Source organism: Bos indicus, chromosome 1 (assembly GCF_029378745.1).
Source record: "Bos indicus isolate NIAB-ARS_2022 breed Sahiwal x Tharparkar chromosome 1, NIAB-ARS_B.indTharparkar_mat_pri_1.0, whole genome shotgun sequence".
Lineage (NCBI taxonomy): Eukaryota > Metazoa > Chordata > Mammalia > Artiodactyla > Bovidae > Bos > Bos indicus.
This window is the reverse complement of record NC_091760.1, coordinates 74,148,524-74,167,829: the sequence shown is the minus strand read 5'-3', so window position 1 is coordinate 74,167,829 and position 19,306 is coordinate 74,148,524. Positions and strand designations below refer to the sequence as shown.

The window sequence follows — 19,306 nt, the reverse complement described above, 5'->3', positions numbered from 1 at the left end:
GGAAACTCAATCCACCTTGCCCAATACATGCACCAAGCGGTGAGCACATTGAGTCCAAGCAATGGGTCAAGAATAGGAGTCAAGCACTCTGGGATCAGTTCCTGCTCTCACCACTCATGAGCCCCCACCCCAGACTTCATCTTTAAAATGGGTGTCCCACCTCCATTGCCCAGGGTGGTCCTGGGCCATATTGACAAGATTGTGGAAGTGCCTGGAAAATCGTGAAGTCCTGTGCAAAGAGAAGGTGATGAAATCATTATTACTCTCGTCCTCCACCAGTTGTCAACGCCTGGTGGGGGTGGGGCTCTTCCAAGCAGACCAGGAAGGCTGGATCAAAGTGTCCAGCTGGTAAAAGAAGAGTCAGCTGTAGGGCCTGATCCTCTGGTATTAGCTGCCCAGGGGGAGAGCAGTGAGATGAGCTCTCCCGGTGGGTAATAAAATGAGTCTAGAAGGGAGGAAGCAGGATGTATAAAGCCCAGGAGCCTGATCTGTTTCTGAGATCAAACAGAGCAGCATTGTACCGGGGTGTGGAGCTGATGTCAGCGTCTAGAATGCTGGTCGGAATCGCCCTGGTTACGCAGCTGGACCGGAATAAGGCAAGTCTGTATCTGAACTCATTAATTTTTACAACCAACTGAACTGTTCTGCCTTTTTTTTTTTTTTTTTTTGGAGGGGGGCTGTTGAGGGAGGCGGTGCAGGGGAAGAACAAGGGAAGGAAGGGAAAAGGGAGGGGTTAATATGTATGGAACAAGGGGCTTCCCACCAGCAGACACTGTCTCATTATCCCCAGCAAAGCCTAGCTTCAACTCTCCAGCCCCTTGGACCGTTAGGCAGCGCCTCTGCAGCAGGTTCTGCCCGTGGAGGGGGAGAAATGGGCCAATGGAACGTAAGGATAATTAGAGTGGCACAAGCCACTCCGTGGAGTTCAAGTTATGTCAATGTTTCCATTATATGCCTCACTTTTGGGGGGTTTATAACGTAGCTATAAAAACTCACGCCAGCTGAGAATTTGGCAGGCCAGGTCGCAGCAAAGGAGGGACTGTTTTTTAATTCAGTTCAGCTGCTCATAACTTGGAGTGGGGAGCACACTGTACATAACTCAAAGGGGCTGGTTGGAAGTATTGAGTACAGTACTGTTTTGCTGTCTGACCACCCCTCCTCCTCCTGGCATTCTTTTGTACTATCTCAAAAGGAACAGCATTATATAAATTATTACATAAAGCTTCCTGAGCCAAGAATCTACCTTCCCCTCTCCAAGTGTCAGCTAATCTGGCTTCACTCCACTCTTGACAACCATGAGGGTCCTCCCTTTCCAACAAACGTGCAAACCATGTCACCCAAACCTCTACACAGAAGACGGTTGAGCCTCTGCAAGGGGGCCGTTTGGTACAAGAGCTTTTCCAGACAAGTCTCAGTATCTGGGGCAATCCTTTCCTATTGTTGTAACAAGATGTATTACCCCCATCACATAGATGGGCTTGTTGCCTTCTCAGGCACAGAGAAAAGAGAGTTTTCTCCACATTTTAGCTCATAGTCTCTATTTCAGTCAAAATACCCCAATCCCGCTATATCCTTAGCTTTCCAGAACATAGACCTCGCCACCACCACCACCACCACCACCACCACCACCACCACTATGAAGCCTTCTTTGATTATCCTGCCTTTCTTTCACCTTTGGTCTCCTATCTGCTCTTTTCCTGTAATGTTTATCACTTGATTTTTGTGTTACATTTCAGTTATATTTGCACACTTTCTCTCTTTTACTGTTTGATGAGACTCTTTTCACAGAGTCCTAAGCTTATCCATCTCTCCATACTCCAAAAGTGGCAAACTTAGGTGGACTCCACTCAGCAAATTTTGATTAGGATTATTAATTAGCTAATGAATAGCAATCAGAAGCCAGATGGCTGATAGCAGAAATGCAAGTAAAGCTCAGAACAGATAAGAGACATATCAATCCCTTCTTCCTTAATAGATAAGAAGACAGCATCAAATTGATTCCTTACATTGTTATTGATAATAGCACTAAGAAAATGATAAGAGGTGAGGTAAAAATCTCCAACCAGAAAATAGGAATAAGATGCAAGTAATAGCATATATGTATGCATAAACATGGGCTTCCTAGGTGATGCTACTGGTAAAGAACTCGCCTGCCAATGAAGGTTAGACAAAAGAGATGCAGGTTGGATCCCTGGGTCAGGAAGATCCCCCAGAGAAGGGCATGGCAACCCACTCCAGTATTCTTGCCTGGAGAATCCCATGGACAGAGGAGCCTGGCAGACTATATGCAGTCCACAGGGTCACAGAGTCGGACACGACTGAAGCAACTTAGCACGCATGCACATATAAACATAACGATGTTACCTTATAATAGTAGTAAAAAAGTAAACCACAATGTGCGTGTTCTCATAATTGTATGAACAAATACTTCTATGAACAATACAATAAGTGAACAGTACCATAAGTATATTTTATCAATATGCACTGACTTTGCTCTCCATTGTAACTCAGTCCCTAGCCTTTAATACTCTGAAAATGCTTTTATAAACTGTGGATAAGTGACCCTGTAAATGGATGGTACTGATAGCACTGTAGCACACATAACACTCAATAAAAATTTGCCAAATGAATGAATTTCTTAAAGTAATTTTACTGAGCTAAATAATATTATTTCTTCATATACTAGAGGAAATATTGTTAGTGATGGTAGTTAATTTAAGCTGCATGATAAATACCAAGCTCTAACCTAAGGGCTAGTAATAAATGGAATTTCAGTCTTCCCTAGGGGTTCAGAAGATTTGGGGCCCATTGTCCTAACAAGCAGTGAAGGAACAGACATATGTGTTAGAGTGACTGGGGGACTGGTTTCTTCAATACATCTGCACTAAGCTTGACAGCTTGGGGTAGCAGAGCTGGGAGAGCACAAGGATGATGAATGGGTGGGTGGGCTAAGAAGATATATCAAAGTCAGAGACTCGACTGGTTAACACAGTAGTCTGGGTCCAACTGTGCTTTCTGGAAGATTACTAGTGTTGATCCATAATGGCTTTTGATTAGAAACTCAAGGTCTCCAAAAATGTAGATGTATAACTGAAACCTATGTCTAAAAGCCAGGACACAAAGTTAATCTGAACTGCTTCTTTCTGGGAGGAACAAAATCTGAATATAAGGTTTTCCGTTACAAAAAAAAAGATCAATTAAAGATCAAAGGTTATATATATTACATACACATGTAAATAGAGGAGGAATTAATTATTTAAATAATTAATTAATCACAGCCAGATGGCTGAGAGCAGAGGCACAAATAAAGCTCATACAGGTAGGTACTTATTAATTTCTTCTTCCTTAATAGAAGGGAAAATAGAATTTATTTAGTTTATATTAATAGGAAGAATTCATTAGAATGGCTGAGTCATAGGCCAGTGGGAAAGTGCCAAGAACTTTTAACTGGGAAGACTGAGTTGGAATCTAAGCTCTACGTCTATATATTATGTCATCTTCATTGTTTGAACCTCCAGTGTCTTCATCTACAAAGTGAAGTCAATATTAACTGTACCACCCACATCAGAGAACTAGAACATGTCGTATCAGTCATGAGTGTGTTTGGCTGACAGTAACAAAAGAATGGATTATGGCAGCTTCAAAAAAATTAATGTATACTTTTCTCATTGAAGAAGTTGAGGTAGGTAGCGCAGGGCATGCAACCCAGTGATGCCTTTGGAATTCAGGTTCTTCCTGTATCTCTGCCTAACATCCTTGCCATGTTGGTTCTCTTCCCCATGCTTGTCGTCCCTTGGTCCCAAGATGGCTAGTGTAACTGCAACAGTATGTCCACATTCAGAAAGAAGATGCAAGAGGCAGAAGCCCTTCTCTTCATGAGGTGGTTGTCAGTTGATTCACCTTTACATCTCTTGAGACACTCTATGTACATTCAGGTCAATCAATGGCCAATGGAACTGAGGTTAGCATCACTGGTTTAGATAGTTCATCATTATCTTCTGGCACAGAGATAGAAACCTGACAGTGAAATCAAAGAACATTTCTATGCTCCCAGAACAACACAGGGCTCTGTCAGCAGGGATGACGGAGAAGCTCTTGCTTAAGCGACCAACAAAGTCTACGCCAGGGCAAAACAAGATAAAGTCAAGGTCTTCACAGTGTGCTTCCCACACCACAGCATCTGGGGATGTGTTAAAATGTGAGTTCTCAGGCCCCACCCAGGAACTGCTGAATCAGAAACTCTGGGGTGAGACCAGCAACTTGTGGTTTAACACATCCTGCAGGTAATTCTGATGATTCTTGGGTCTGAGGACCACTGGGGTAAAAATGAGGAAAAAACTGAGGAATAAAGCTTGAGGATTCAGTGAACTTACTGAAATGTGTTTTCCATCAAAACTTTCCTCTGGGAGTGGGAAAGGAGAAGGAGGAAAGGAAGAGAGGGAAAGAGAACTAACCCTAGTTGTTCAGTTCAGTCACTCAGTCATGTCCGACTCTTTGTGACCCCATGAACTGCAGCACGCCAGGCTTCCCTGTCCATCACCAACTCCCAGAGTTCACCCAAACTCTTGTCCATCAAGTCGGTGATGCCATCCAGCCATCTCATCATCAGTCATCCCCTTCTCCTCCTGCCCCCAATCCCTCCCAGCATCAGAGTCTTTTCCAACGAGTCAACTCTTAGCATGAGGTGGCCAAAGTATTGGAGTTTCAGCTTTAGCATCAGTCCTTCCAATGAACATCCAGGGCTGATCTCCTTTAGGATGGACTGGTTGGATCTCCTTGCAGTCCAAGGGACTCTCAAGTCTTCTCCATCACCACAGTTCAAAAGCATCAATTCTTCGGTGCTTAGCTTTCTTCACAATCCAACTCTCACATCCATACATGACCACTGGAAAAACCATAGCCTTGACTAGACGGACCTTTGTTGACAAAGTAATACCTCTGCTTTTGAATATGCTATCTAGGTTGGTCATAACTTTTCTTCCAAGGAGTAAGCGTCTTTTAATTTCATGGCTGCAGTCACCATCTGCAGTGATTTTGGAGCCCCAAAAAGTAAAGTCTGACACTGTTTCCACTGTTTCCCCATCTATTTCCCATGAAGTGATGGGACCAGATGCCATGATCTTCATTTTCTGAATGTTGAGCTTTAAGCCAACTTTTTCACTCTCCTCTTTCACTTTCATCTAGAGGCTTTTTAGTTCCTCTTCACTTTCTGCCATAAGGGTGGTGTCATTTGCATATCTGAGGTTATTGATATTTCTCCCGGCAATCTTGATTCCAGCTTGTGCTTCTTCCAGCCCAGTGTTTCTTATGATGTACTCCGCATATGTTAAATAAGCAGAGTGACAATATACAGCCTTGACATACTCCTTTTCCTATTTGGAACTAGTCTGTTGTTCCACGTCCAGTTCTAACTGTTGCTTCCTGATCTGCATATAGGTTTCTCAAGAGGCAGGTCAGGTGGTCTGCTCTTCCCATATCTTTCAGAATTTTCCACAGTTTATTGTGATCCACACAGTCAAAGGTTTTGGCATAGTCAAGAAAGCAGAAATAGATGTTTTTCTGGAACTCTCTTGCCTTTTTGATGATCCAGCAGATGTTGGCAATTTGATCTCTGGTTCCTCTGCCTTTTCTAAAACCAGCTTGAACATCAGGAAGTTCATGGTTCACAAATTGCCGAAGCCTGGCTTGGAGAATTTTGAGCATTACTTTACTAGCATGTGAGATGAGTGCAATTGTGCGGTAGATTGAGTATTCTTTGGCATTGCCTTTCTTTGGGACTGGAATGAAAACTGACCTTTTCCAGTCCTGTGGCCACTGCTGAGTTTTCCAAATTTGCTGGCATATTGAGTGCAGCACTTTCACAGCATCATCTTTCAGGATTTGAAAGAGCTCAACTGGAATTGCTTCACCTCCACTAGCTTTGTTCGTAGTGATGCTTTCTAATAGGGCTCACTTGACTTCACATTCCAGGATGTCTGGCTCTAGGTCAGTGATCACACCATCGTGATTATCTGGCTCGTAAAGATCTTTTTTGTACAGTTCTTCTGTGTATTCTTGCCACCTCTTCTTACTATCTTCTGCTTCTGTTAGGTCCATACCATTTCTGTCCTTTATCAAGCCCATCTTTGCATGAAATGTTCCCTTGGTATCTCTAATTTTCTTGAAGAGATCCCTAGTCTTTCCCATTCTGTTGTTTTCCTCTATTTCTTTGCATTGATCGCTGAGGAAGGCTTTCTTATATCTCCTTGCTATTCTTTGGAACTCTGCATTCAGATGCTTATATTTTTCCTTTTGTCCTTTGCTTTTCGCTTCTCTTCTTTTCACAGCTATTTATGAGGCCTCCCCAGACAGCCATTTTGCTTTTTTGCATTTCTTTTCCATGGGGATGGTCTTGATCCCTGTCTCCTGTACAATGTCAGGAACCTCAGTCCATAGTTCATCAGGCACTTTATCTATCAGATCTAGGCCCTTAAATCTATTTCTCACTTCCACTGTATAATCATAAGGAATTTGATATAGGTCATACCTAAATGGTCTAGTGGTTTTTCCTATTTTCTGCAATTTAAGCCTGAATTCAGCAATAAGGAGTTCATGATCTGAGCCACAGTCAGCTCCTGGTCTTGTTTTTGTTGACTGTATAGAGCTTCTCCATCTTTGGCTGCAAAAAATATAATCAATCTGATTTCAGTGTTGACCATCTGGTGATGTCCATGTGTAGAGTCTTCTCTTGTGTTGTTGGAAGAGGATGTTTGCTATGACTAATGCGTTCTCTTGGCAAAGCTCTATTAGCCTTCGCCCTGCTTCATTCCATATTCCAAGGTCAAATTTGCCTGTTACCCCAGGTGTTTCTTGACTTCTTCTTTTGCATTCCAGTCCCCTATAATGAAAAGGACATCTTTTGGGGGGTGTTAGTTCTAAAAGATCTTATAGGTCTTCATAGAACCGTTCAACTTCAGCTTCTTCAGCGTTACTGGTTGGGGCATAGACTTGGATTACTGTGATATTGAATGGTTTGCCTTGGAAATGAACAGAGATCATTCTGTCATTTTTGAGATGCATCCAAGTACTGCATTTTGGACTCTCTTGTTGACTATGATGGCTACTCCATTTCTTCTAAGGGATTCCTGCCCACAGTAGTAGATATAATGGTCATCTGAGTTAAATTCACCCATTCCAGTCCATTTTAGTTTGCTGATTCCTAGAATGTTGACGTTCACTCTTGCCACCTCCTGTTTGACTGCTTCCAATTTGCCTTGATTTATGGACCTAACATTCCAGGTTCCTATGCAATATTGCTCTTTACCACATCGGACCTGGCTTCTATCACCAGTCACATCCACAGCTGGGTATTGTTTTTGCTTTGGCTCCATCTCTTCATTCTTTCTGGAGTTATTTCTCCATTGATCTCCAGTAGTATATTGGGCACCTACTGACCCAGGGAGTTCCTCTTTCAGTATCCTATCATTTTGCCTTTTCATGCTGTTCATGGGGTTCTCAAGGCAAGAATACTGAAGTGATTTGCCATTCCCTTCTCCAGTGGACCACATTCTGTCAGACCTCTCCACCATGACCCACTCGTCTTGGGTGGCTCCACATGGCATGGCTTAGTTTCATTGAGTTAGACAAGGATGTGGTCCGTGTGATTAGATTGGCTAGTTTTCTGTGCTTATGGTTTGTGTGTCTGCCCTCTGATGCCTCTTGCAACACCTACCATCTTACTTGGGTTTCTCTTACCTTGGACAAGGGGTATCTCCTCACCTCCGCCCCTCCTGACTCTCAGCCCTCCTGCACCCACGCAGCCACCACTCCTTGGACGTGGGGTAGCTCCTGCCAGCCGCCGCCCCCTAGTTGAGTACCTACCAAAGACAGACAAATGTGCTTGGTGCCTTCACCTTTCTCTTTTAACTTAATCAGCACAAACCTCATTTTCTCAGATGAGAAAACTGAATGTCAGGAAGGTTAAGTGACTTGTCCACAGTTTTTCATCTGATGGATATAGTTGTTCAGTCACTAACTCTTTCTCTCTCCCTCACTATATATATATATATATATATATATATATATATATATATATATATATATATATAGTTTTCAGTCGTGTCCTACTCTTTGCAACCCCATGGACAGCAACAACCCAGGTTTCCTTGTCCTTCAGTATCTCCCAGAGTTTGCTCAAACTCATGTCCATTGAGGCAGTGATGCCATCCAACCATCACATCCTCTGTCTCCCCTTCTTTTCTTGCCTTCAGTCTTTCCCAGCAACAGGGTCTTTTCCAATGAACTGGCTCTTCACATCAGATGGCCAAAATGTTGGAGCTTCAGCTTCAGCAACAGTCCTTCCAATGAATATTAAAGGTTGATTTCCTTTAGGATTGACTGGTTTGATCTCCTTTCAGTCCAAAGGATTCTCAAGAGTCTTCTCCATCACCACATTTGAAAAACATCAAATCTTTGGCATTCTGTCTTCTTTATGATCCAACTCTCACATCCATAAAGGACTACTGGAAAAACCATGGCTTCGACTATACAAACCTTTGTCAGCAAAGTGGTACCTCTGCTTTTTAATATGCTTTCTAGGTTTGTCATAGCTTTCCTTTCAAGGAGCAAGAGTCTTAATTTTTATGGCTGCAGTCACTGTCTGCAGTGATTTTGAAGCCCATGAAAATAAAATCTGTTACTGTTTCCACTTTTTCCCCATCTATTTGCCATGAAGTGATGGGACCAGATGCCATGATCTTGGTTTTTTGAAGGTTGAGTTTTAAGCCAGCTTTTTCACTCTTCTCTTTCACCTTTATCAAGAGGCTCTATTAGTTCCTCTTTGCTTTCTGTCATTAAAGTGGTATCATCTGCATATCTGAGGATGTTGATATTTCTCCCGGCAATCTTGATTCCAACTTGTGCTTCATCCAGACTGGCATTTCACATGATGTGTGCTGCATATAAGTTAAATAAGCAGAGTGACAATATAGAGCCTTGATGTACTCCTTTCCCAGTTTCGAACCAGTCCGTTGTTCCATGTTCAGTTCTAACTGTTGCTGCTTGATCTGCATACAGGTTTCTCAGCAGGCAGGCAAGGTGATCTGGTATTTCCATCTCTTCAAGAATTTTCCAGTTTGTTGTGATCCACACAGTCAAAAGTTTTCACATAGTCAATGACGCAGAAGTAGACATTATTCAGGAAGTCCCTTGCTTTCAGTGAATGTTGGCAATTTGATCTATGGTTCTTCTGCCTCTTTGAAACCCAGGTTGTACACCTGAAAGTTCTTGGTTTGTGTGCTGCTAAAGTCTAGCTTGAAGGGTTTTGAGCATAACCTTTCTAGCATGTGAAATGAGCACAATTGTACAGTAGTTTGACATTTTTTGGCATTGCCTTTCTTTGGGATTGGAATGAAAACTGACCCTTTCTAGTCCTGTGGCCACTGCTGAGTTTTCCAAATTTGCTGACATATTGAGTGCAGCACTTTAACAGCACCATCATTTAGGAATAACTCAGCGGAAATTGCATCACCTCCACCAGCTTTATTTGTAGTAACTCTTCCTATAGCCCACTTGATTTCACATTCCAGGATGCCAGGCTCTAGGCGAGTGATCACACTATCATGATTATCTGGGTCATTAAGACTTTTTTGTATAGCTCTTGTATTCTTGCCACCTCTTCTTGATCTCTTCTCCTTCTGTGAGGTCCTTACAGTTTCTATTCTTTATTGCGACCATCTTTGAATGAAATGTTCCCCTGATATCTCCAATTTCCTTGAAGAGATCTCTAGCCTTTCCCATTCTATTGTTTCCTATTTCTTTGTATTGTTCACATAAGAAGACTATCTTATCTCTCCTTGCTCGTCTCTGGAATTCTGCATTCAGTTGGGTATATCTTTCCCTTTCTCCCTTGCCTTTTACTTCTCTTGTTTTCTCAGTTATGTGTAAAGCCTCCTCAGACAACCATTTTGCTTTCTTGCATTTCTTTTTCTTTGGGATGGTTTCGGTCACCACCTCCTATATAATGTTACAAACCTCCATCCAAAGTTCTTCAGACACTCTGTCTACCAGATATAATCCCTTGAATCTATTCATCACCTCCACTATATAATCATGAGGGATTTGATTTAGGTCATACCTAAATGGTCTAGTGGTTTTTCCTATTTTCTGCAATTTAAGCCTGAATTCTGCAATAAGGAGCTCATGATCTGAACCACAGTCAGCTCCAGGTCTTGTTTTTGCTGTCAGTATAGAGCCCCTCCATCTTTGGCTGCAAAGAATATAATCAATCTGATTTCAGTATTGACCATCTGGTGATGTCTATGTATAGAGTGATCTCTTGTGGTTTTAGAAGAGGGTGTTAGCCACAACCAGTGTGTTCTCTTGCATAACTCTGTGCCATCTGATGGATGGCACAGCTCAAAATGTGGTCTGATTCCAAGATAGTGCACTTCCAAAATGGGAGCAATCTCAGTAATCCTAGAATGACTCAATTTTTAAAAATGTGATTTAAATATGAACTTGTTGTTCCTTTGCTGCGCTTTCAGGACCCTCTGCAGTTTCATTCCGATTTATCTTCCACCTTACCTTCACTACAGCCTTTCCTCCCTGACTCCCATCTGCAGATCCTGGGTCAGGGCCACACCTGACTCCTTCCCATCCCTTGGGCACGCCCTGTAGCCTCAAGGCCCCAGCTAAACTCCTACTCCCTGGAATGCCCTCCCTTCCCTTTACTACCTGTTGAACTTTATTCTTCTGTAAATAATTAAACAAGTAAAATTGGCCCTCTCCTGAGTGTTCATGACATAGGGCATGAAACTAATTTGGCATTCAATAATTGTCTGTGTAAAAAAATGAATGCAAGAATGCCTAGTTTTAATTCTTCTCTACCAAGAAGCAACTCCAAGTTTTCCTTTCTAACCCAACAGCATTTTGCTTGCATTTCTAATTTCTCAGTCTGTTCTGTGATGAGATGATACATCTGCCCCTGTCCCCCAACAAATATGTGAACTCCCAAAGCCGAGGTTAGGTCACCCTCATATCATGGCCCTCCATAGCACCTAGCCTAGGGTCTGAAATGTAGTAAGGGCTCAGACATGACATACATAGACATAAACTGTATAACATGAAATGTACACCTGCACTTTAAAGAGCTAGATTTTTCAATTAGCTGGTGAATCCTACTATCTGTAATAAACAAAAGCCTGTTTCATACTAATGAATACTGCTGATATAGGAGCAAAGCTTTCCTTTGGATCATTCTAGTGACTTTTACCTTGCCCAGTGCTTAGCTAATCCAATTCTGAGAATACAGCGTCACTGCTGGGTATTGAAATGGAGCCATTTTGGGAAGCTGAGCGGAAAAACCTCCCAGGAGGAGTTATTTACGCACCTGCTAGGCTGCCTATAATAAATGATACTGGCCAGCTCGCAGTATGCTCTCCTTGCACACCCTGTACTCGGACCGTGCCCTCCATGCTTGAATCTACTGGGTGACTTCCAAGAAGATTTGGAAATTAAACATATTTTTCAGCCTCCAGAAAGTACCAAGGGACAACCTGAAATGTGACACTGAGCAGTAGATGATTACATTTCTTTTTAAAAGTCTTTAAAAGAACACTTTTTAACAAAAATATTTGAATGTTGAGAAAGTGGATAGTGAAGGTTAGAAGGAGAGATCAGAGAGAAAATTTTAACATGAATATAAAATTCTGGCACTTTCTAGACAGATAATACCACAAAACAGAAGAAATCTTATAAATACCAAAGAAGGCAGTAATAATATGTTTAATTTCTCTGTCACTCCCTTTTGTCTCCTCAGATATTCTTCAGCATTTTCTGGACATTCATTCCAAATAACTAACCGACAAAGATTTACAGAAAATCTTCCATACCGTGGACCCAACCCATGAGAAGCAAAAAAGAGAAAGAACACCAAAAGAATAGCTGCCATTTTTTACGTATTTTTTTTTTATCTTTTAAGAACTTCAAAAGGCTTTCGAATATTGTATTTCATCTCATTCAATCCAAAGTATTACTCTTCTTTCACAGATAAGTAAACTGAAGAGCGTATGACCTGGATCACATGGTTTATGAGTGACTGAGTGGGGACTCCATTTCTCTTACATCTCTATTCCTCTGCCTACAAAGACTAGGGTTAATTTTTTTTTATAAAAGTCATTTTATTATTGGGTGCACAATGGGGCATGTGGAATCAGAGTTCCCTGACCAAGGATTGAACCCATGCCCCCTGCATTGGAAACACAGTTATAACCACTGGACAGCTAGGGAGTTTTAAATAAATGTACAGCATATAATGTAATGTTCTTACAACATGAAAAATGTTAAAGAATGTCTTTTACGACTCCTGGGTAAAAAAATATTGGAATTAATTGCTTACATTCTTGTATAACCAGATCTCCTGTGAAAGGACCCAGAGAAGAAGAAACTAAGAAAAAACTTTGCTGGCAGGGAGGACAAGCACAGGAAAGTGTGCCTTCCGCAAGTAGAAAGCCTGGGGCCATCCTGTTCAACCTGGTGCTGCTGGGACCAGAGGAAGGGAGACGCTAAGGGCCATCTCACCGCTCTGACTTGTGAAGTCCACGGATCCAGGAAGTAAGTGGCACAGAGACTGAGGCCAGGCCCCCCAAACCTGACTGCCGTCCCTGTTTCAGCTGGAAGCTTGGAGGGCCAGAGGCAATGATGAAAAGGCTGCTGCCCAGAGAAGGCAGAGATTTACAGGCGAGTTAAGGAAACTTAGAAAGCAACAGATAATTAAATTTTTCATTAAAAACAATAAAGAGTAGACTAGACATAGCAAAAAAGTCAAAATCAGTGGTACAGAAGAGAAACTCTGTCATGGGGTATGGAGAAAAAAGACAAAGTGATTGAAATAAGAGAAAAGATCATTTGGATTAAAAGAACAGATAAGACAGAAAATATAGATAAGAGATGTTGCTGGGAAAAACAAAAGAGAACAGAATAAATAAAACAAAATAACAAAAAACTATAAAAGAATAAAACTTTCCTGAGCTGATACAACCATAAGGGTCAGAGTCAGCTGCCTGGGACAGAAATGAAGTTTATAAACACAAAATTTCAAGAGAGTCTAAGAAATATGGGTTTTATTCCAAATAGCTGTATGTGCATATGAAAATCAAGAATTAGGTTGCTAAGAAGGGAAATGTGCCTTTAGGGGAAATATTACCAACGTCTGTCATAATTGGAATACTGAATATTTGCAGATCTAAAGGTCCCACTGAGTACCTGGCAAATTACCTCAAAGATTTCAATTACTAGATACATTCAAGTTCAGGAACAATAGAAGAATTTCACAATTATCCAGGCCTCAGACAGCCCTGCAACATTAAAGATCAGATGACAATAGAGAAATATCTATAGTTTTGGGTGCAAAAGATTGCCAGTTAAGACTTGTAAGCTCATCCAAGTTGTCATTCATGTCTGAAGGAACTATAAGAAGATTTCTAGCTACTCAGAGACTCTTAAAGTAAGTCACTCACATCCTTCTTGAAAAAAGGTACTTAAGTTACACTCTGGCCAACTGAGGTTAATCAAAATAAAGAATGGAGAAGTTCTGATGAAATGGAACTCATGGTGATTACTAAAACCATTTAAGTATATCATATAAAATAATGTTAAAGCATGATTGTAAAAGAGTTTTTAAAATACAAAATAATAATTATTGAACAAGAAAATAATGTTAAGAATAACATCTGGTATACCTGTGGCTGATTTATCTTGATGTATGGCAAAAGCCATAACAATATTGTAAAATAATTATCCTCTAATTAAAAAAAAATAACATCTGGTATATATTTGTCAAAATTCAATGAAAATACATTTCAGATTTGTGTATTTCACTGTTTGCAAACTTTACCTCAAAGGGGTAAAAAGACTGCAAGCAGTATGAAATTATTAATTTAATAATTATTATTAAATAATTAATAATGTTCATGCTGAAATATTTTGAGCAAAGTGTTCTGATATCTTCAATTTACTTTGAAATGCATTTTTTTTAAAAATGGGTTGATAAATGGACAGAAGAATGGATACATACATAGCAAATCAAACAAAGTATGACGGCAATGGTGGAAACTAGATGTTGGGTATGTGGGTGTTCATGTAGCATCCTCTCAACTTTTCTGTATGTTTGCAAACCAAACATTGGGCAGGGGTGGGGGAGAGTACTATCTGGGTCTAAAATCCAAGATTAAATAAATAGAACATAGAACTTAATAAAATAGGGAAGGGGAGAACAAAAGTGTGTTTATTTCCTAACATTACATAGAAAACAGTTGATAGCTAGCGTTTTTTTTAATTATTGATTCAGAAAATATAGGCCCTTTCAAATTTTTCAGTGCAATCCAAGTGGAATTTTGAAATAAGACCTATACATTCCAGTAACTAACACATGCACACAACAAGCAACAAACAAAAAAAAGAGAAAGAAGACAGATATAAACACCATAGCAGAAAATAAATTTAAAAAGCAAGAAAGAACTCTTCAAAAAAACAACAACAACAACAGAAAGCATAAACAATTTGACTTATTTCAAATAAAAACTAACAGAGTAACTATGATAATAAACTCTCATATTTGAAAACCCAAACCTATCAATATGCTATCCCAAGATATATACCTAAAATAAAGTATCAGATTAAAGAAAGATAAGCTAGCAAATACATCATACATACAAACAATCTATAAAGAAATCAGGATAAAATGTTTATATCCAAGTAGAATTTAATGTGAAAAGCTTAAATGAAATTTAGGTAAACATTAACAAAGTAAGCATAAAGAAAATATAACTGTCATGAATCATTATATGTCAGATGTGTGTTAGTCGCTGAGTTGTTTCCAACTCTTTGCTTTGTAGCCATGGACTGATTGTAGCCTGCCAGGCTCCTGTCCATGGGATTCTCCCGGCAAGAATACTGGAGTGGGTTGCCATGTCCTCCTCTAGGGAATTTTCGTAACCCAGAGATCGAACCCAGGTCTCCTGCTTTGCAGGCAGATTCTTTACTGTCTGAGTCACCAATATAGAACTAAAATAAATAAATAAATAAAGCAAGAATTCTCAGAAATTCAGGGGGAAATTTTGATAGAAACATAGTAGTAATGGGAGACTTTAAGGTAATGTTTTTGACATGTGTATGTAATACACATACCACAACATAAGAAGCACCCCAGGTATGTTTCAATCAGTGCGAAGCTGATCAGGGCAATAACTCTGCTTGTTCTAGAGGGTGTATTTTTCCTAATGAAAGCATACTATGTATGGACTTACTTGGCATTACACATCATGGATTTATACTTGTCTCATGCTATCAAAAAAACTCTATTTGCACCACATGTGCTGGTCACAAACTGTTCTCCTCCACAAGACCCAACCAGGCCCATGAGCTATAAAGTTAGAGCTCATTGTTGATTTGGAGGAAGAAGAAACAGTATGAGCTGTAAGAACTGGAAAAGAGGTTTTATAACTATTAATATCGAGATAGTTCAAAGCAGTGGGTCCTAGTGCAAGATCAGATGATAGAAGAAAGAGATTTCAAGTCTTCCAAGCCAGTCTTCAATCCCTAAGACCAGATCATGCTTCCACAAACAGATAGATGGGAAGAGCAATGAAGTTAAGGGCAAGTTGATAGGTGTCCATGAGGATATTTTGAATTTGCTGTAATGACAAGATAGACCACTGGAGAGGTTTTGCAGACTGATGCTTTGCAGAACAGCATCTGGATTGAAAGTCCAGATTGAAGAGTGTTCATCACTTTGGGGATGCAAGTTACTTACAAATAGAATACAGGATTAGCAAAGCCTGCTAAAGGCAGGCAACAAGACATTTAAATCCAGACAGAGAAGTCTGTGCATGACTCAATAGGCAATGAAAAGCCAGCCAAGGTTTTGGATCAGGGTAGCTGTCCTAATAGGGAATTCCAGTTTCTAAGCCTAATTTCACCTCCCTATGTATGTCTCAGCTGATGCTCCTTCTGCCCTACAGGGTAATACAGAGTGCTTCTGGTCCTACCTCCACATGACAATCGAGAGAAAAGCAGAAATGACATTTCACTTTCGTGCGGCTCACAGGACTAGCAGGAAAAGCCTTTGGAGAAGGCACAAGACACTCTGAGGAAACCACATTAATCATCAACCCAGGAAACTGGAACACTCCACAAAGCCATTGCTATAAATTCAATATTTACACAAAATCTGGAGGTTGAAGTTCTTGTTACTCAGGGAAGGAAAACATGAAAAGCTGCCAGAAAGAGAGCCCACTTGCTATCTAGACTCCCCAAATCATCCTCAAGGGCAACATTCTCAGATTACAGAGCAGGCAACAGTTGCCAATAGATAGCATGCCTTGACTAATAACATGTTCATATACTTTGTTCTTCCTAATGACTGTGCCCATTTTGAGTGGAGGAAACTTTAACCCCAAGGGCACAGTGACTTGTCCAATGTCACACAACCAGTAAACGCCCAAGCTGATAGTCAAACTCAGTCTGCCCGCTACTCAACCTCACAGACCACACCAGACAGAGAGACAGAGAGAAAATTACCTGTATTGTGTCTAAAGAAGCATACCTATGCAAAGTTCATTTGGTCTGCTCTTTGGAAAGATGAAAACCCATGGTGTTGAAGGAACCTGCATACACTCAACAGGGTTTAGGGTGAAGTCACTGGGACCCTGTCTATAATTTCTAAAAAAAAAAAGCATCTGTGAGCTGCCTTCAGGAACCTTACTATGGCCTGCTTTGGCTGGAGCCCAGCTCAGAGTTCTTGGACTAGAATTTCAAGGTAGGGCCCTGGAACATGAATTCCTAACAAGCCTCTCCAGTAGATCTTATACAAAGTGAAGAACAAGAGCCACCGGGGTTTACATTCCTGACCAAACAACACCGAAAGAGTGAAACCAGACCTTGTCCCCAAGACTGAGGTCAGATGGAACAGGGTGCGTTGTCCTGCCATCAGTCCCAGGTCCAGATGGGCCCTTCTGGCCCCTGCTCGTTGCTCAGCTCAATTTAGCTTACACGACTGAAGCGACTTAGCAGCAGCAGCAGCAGCAGCAGCAGTCCTCCTGAAGGACATCCCTCTGCTGTTTTAGTTTCTAAGATTTGTCCTATAAGCAATCCTTCTCTCCTAATGAGGTTATTGGTGCCATATTACCACCAGGAAGGTGGCCCTGGTGTGCAGCTCAATTAAGAAAGGTGTATTAAATTCTTTATATTTCTTCATTTAGCTGCAGCACTCATTCTAGATTTGCTAAATAATAAAATGTTGTTAATGAGCTAGAGTATGAGGCTCATTCAATTCAGTTCTGTAGCTTCCTAAGTGTTGATACCTGTCCTTCCTTATACGATTGTCAAATTTTTCTTCTTCCGATGCTGGAAACAGAGAGCGAGGCAGAGAGATGGAGAGGGGAAACCACTCGAGCATCAGATGGCAAAAGGGTGAACATTTGTAAAGACTGATTCTCAGCCAGATTGTGACTGACTGACCTCAGAATGAACCTGCAAAGTCATCTCTTAGCATAGGGAGTTCTATTCCTCTGGAAGCCCCACTCTGGAGGGTCTGGTTGCAGTGTCCCCATGCAGCAAGTTCTGCTGTTCTCTGGAGGAACCAAGGAGAGACCTGAGTTGGGATGGTCTAGCCTCGTTACCAAAAGTGTCGTCCACGGACCAGCATTAGCAGCATCACCTGAGAGCTCGTTGAAAATGCTGACTTGCAGCCCCACTCCAAAGCTACTGAATCAGCATCTGGACTCAACAAGACCCTCAGATGGTCCTTACACACTTTGAAATTTGAGAGGCACTGCTCTAGGTCCTTCCAGTTTAAACCAGAATGTCCCAGGCTTTCCTCAAGAGAGTCACCCACTAAAAACCAGCCCATGCCCACCCCAGTGGTAGCGCTGCTCTTTTCTTAAAAGCAGGCATGGGTGAAACCACTAACCTCCCCCGACCCTTTTTTTTTTTAAGAAAAATCAAAACAGAAAAGATCAAGAAAGGGTTTCTAGACTTGAGAAGTTCAAAAGCCCATATTTCATCTCACTCCCATAACCACCAATCTGCCTGCCACCACGCCCAAGGCCTGCGTCTCTGCTCTGCCAAGCCACAGCTGAATGAAAAGCCAGAAGGAAGCACTCTTTCTGACCCAGGAAAGCCAGGAATGCCAATAGAGAGAGCAACCTCCTCACCCACAGAATCACAGCAGATGGGAGTGGGAAGGACCCTTAGAAGTCGTTTCCCACCATTTCATCTTACAGAACAAGAAACTGAGGTCCACTGGAGAAGAGTGGTCTGTTCAAGTGACCCCGGCCCATCAGTGACAGAGAGCTGGAGAGGATGGGGCCCAGGTTGCTGTCTCGAGTTCTCTTTCCATGGTACCAGGAGACCTCGGGAAATCTGTGCACGGCCTACCCCCCAGGCGAGCTTGGAAAAGCCATTTCACAGATTTGCACAATGTTAACCTGGTGGGCTGCCGTCTCTGGGGTCGCACAGAGTCAGACATGACTGAAGCGACTTAGCAGCAGCAGCAAACTGTATTCTACAGCAAATGTAACATTACTCAGCTGTAACCACTTCTGAGGAGAGATAATCCCAAGGAACCAGTCTGGTGGCGGGTCTCAGAATATCAGGCAAAAAGTGAGAACCCAGCTGAGCCATTCTCAAAAACTTGAACTGAATTCGGCATCAGATTAAGAAATGGAACCAACATTGTTTTTACTCTTAATTTTTCGCTCATTCTCCTCCCATTCCAGCCACCACCACCGCACCCCCTGACCTGCCTCTGGCAGCCACCAATCTGTTCTCTGTTTCTATCAGTTTTTTTTTTATTTTAGATTCCACACATAAGTGAGATCATACAGTATTTCATTTTCTCTGCCTGCCTTACTTCACTGTCTTGTTCCTAACAGGCTGTCCCCTCCACTTTTGGCACTTTTACAATTATGCGTGTGAGAAGACCGGTACCAACAGCTCAATGGAATATCTCTATTGAGAGATAGTCAATGGTTGTTTAAAGTCACCATTTTTTCCCTTCAAATGCACACAAAACTGACTTGAGAACCAAGACAGAATAACATAAATGTCTGTTAAAACCAGAGTCTCAGCCAGCAACCCCATAACCTAGCAGACTCCAAGGAACTCAGATCCAAAATGACCAAGTAAAATCGGTGGGAAAAAAACCCAGAGGAGAAGGTGGTTTTGGAGGAGGAGGAGGAGGAAGAGGAGGAGGAGGAGGAGGGTAATTCCCCAAATCCAGTGGAATCTGCCTCAATTCTCCAAGCTTTCTTTCTCCGCTACCTCCAGA

General features: G+C 41.5%; 1 long non-coding RNA gene across 2 annotated transcripts; it reads left to right on the top strand.

Moving 5' to 3' along the window:
• The first annotated feature begins 233 nt into the window (after positions 1-233).
• On the top strand, positions 234-17,285 carry LOC139183170 (uncharacterized). Of its 2 annotated transcripts, XR_011566694.1 has the most exons (4): positions 243-596; positions 11,798-12,132; positions 12,393-12,591; positions 15,999-17,285. It is a non-coding gene; the product is annotated as an uncharacterized lncRNA (long non-coding RNA). The 2 variants fall into 2 exon arrangements; XR_011566690.1 differs by having other exon boundaries at positions 234-596; positions 11,798-12,591.
• Positions 17,286-19,306: the final 2,021 nt, after the last annotated feature.